Source organism: Scylla paramamosain, chromosome 44, assembly GCF_035594125.1.
Source record: "Scylla paramamosain isolate STU-SP2022 chromosome 44, ASM3559412v1, whole genome shotgun sequence".
In the NCBI taxonomy this organism is placed as follows: domain Eukaryota; kingdom Metazoa; phylum Arthropoda; class Malacostraca; order Decapoda; family Portunidae; genus Scylla; species Scylla paramamosain.
In genome coordinates this window covers 5255518-5257514 of record NC_087194.1, presented here as the reverse complement: position 1 = coordinate 5257514, position 1997 = coordinate 5255518, and positions in this window count along the sequence as shown.

Below are 1997 nucleotides of genomic sequence, written 5' to 3'. Positions count from 1 at the left end.
AGCAACACTAATTCTATCAACAACAACAGCAACAACAACAACAACAACAACAACAACAACAACAACAACAACAACAACAACAAGGCAGGTACCACTCCCTCCCGCCGTGCCATCCCAGGGTGCCGTCGCTGCGGTCCTTGACACAGTGTAAGCGCGAGAAAGACGAGTCAGCTTCACCTTCCCATGAACCGAACTCTGAAACACTTAGCGCCTCATCTCCACTGCCTTCCAAAGTCGTGGATGAAGTGACACGGGTTCTTAAGGCTGTTATAACGGTTCTAGATTAACAAGATTTCTACACTGTTAATAGGAGAAACACTCTTGAGAACCAGGTTAACCATCTCTGTGGCCCTGGAAAATAGTTGTGGTGAAGCGGCGTGGGATTTTAGGGTGTTTTAAAGGTTCTAGCGACAGATTAACAATAGTAGAAGCATTGTTGAGAGCCTGGCTAATAATCTGTGGCCCTGGAAAATAGTTGTGGTGAAGCGGCGTGAGATTTTAGGGTGTTTTAAAGGTTCTAGCGACAGATTAACAAGATTTCTACATTATCGATACTAGAAGCATTGTTGAGAGCCTGGCTAGTCATCTGTGTGGCCTTGGAAAACAGTCGTGGCGAGAGCAGAGCGTTTCTGAACACGAGTCCTCATCATTTCAGACTCTTATCTCTACTACTTTTAACCCTTTGACCACTGTGGCTTATTCTTTCGCTAAATAGTTATCTATAGAAATTTCAGAGCATACCTTCCAATAATAGGAATGATGGAGTAGTTTAGATTTTTTTTATTACCTGCAGTTATATTATAAAGATTAGACAAATTTATGGATGAGAATGACAGGTGAACATATTTAAGTAGGCTTCAAACAGGGACCGTCACGCGTAGGTCTGATGGCTTCTTGCAGCTTTACTTATGTTCTTATCTGTGTACAGTAAAAGCAAAACACGGGTACTGAATAGCAGGCAGGGCACATATTCTGAAACACTTCTGCGCCGCATCTCGACTACATACTTTCAGAAGGCTCTATTTGAAGTGACACGGGTTTTTAAGAGTGTTTCTATGATTCCAGTGACAAATTGACAAGTTTTCTATATCATCAACATGAGAAACACTCCCTCAAAAGGCTCTAGTATAAATTACACGGGTTTTTAAAGTGTTTTTACAGTTCTCGTAACAGATTAACAAAGATTTTTATATTACGAACGAGAGAAACACATTTGAGACTCCTGCTAGTCATCTTTGTGGCCTTTAAAAATAGTCCCAGTGAGAGAGCAGGCATTTCTGTGTACGGGTCCTGGCGTTTTTGTGTCACTAGAAGGTAGAGGGTTAAAAAGCTCTTAAGACGCTATTGGGAATTTTAAAGGTGTTTTCATGATTTCAGAGAAAGTTTAACACTAACCCGGCATCACCCGTGGGAGGAGAGTCTTATGGGGCCACGACTAATCATCTCAGCAGCCTTTGAAAGTGTTCACGGTGGAAGTCTTGAAGCGTTTAACTTTAACTGTGATAGCCAACAATTCACGTCTTTAAAACCACTCTACGGAATCCTTCCAAGCACCTGCAGGAAAGAAAGGCCACAGAGATGATTAGCAGGGTTTTCAAGAGAGCTTCGTCAGTTAATAATGCAGAAATCTTGTTAATCTGCCACTAGAACCGTATAAACATCCTTGAAAACCCGTGTTACTTCACTTCATCACGACTATTTTCAAAGGCCACAGAGATTAGGAGGGTTCTCAAGAGTGCTTCGTCAGTTAATAATGTAGAAATCTTGTTAATCTGTCACTAGAACCGTAAAAACACCATTTAAACAAGTGTTACTTCCACTAGAGTCTTTTGAATGAAGTGGAGGTGCGGCGCGGAGTGTTTCAGACAGTCATTGATGAGTGTGTGTCAGTGTGCTGGTGTGCCGGTGTTTGGTTAGGTTAGATTAGGGAGGGTGTGTTATTGTTGTTGCCGGTTTTTTTTTTTCTTTTTTTTTTCTCCTTCCCCGGAGCAGGAGAG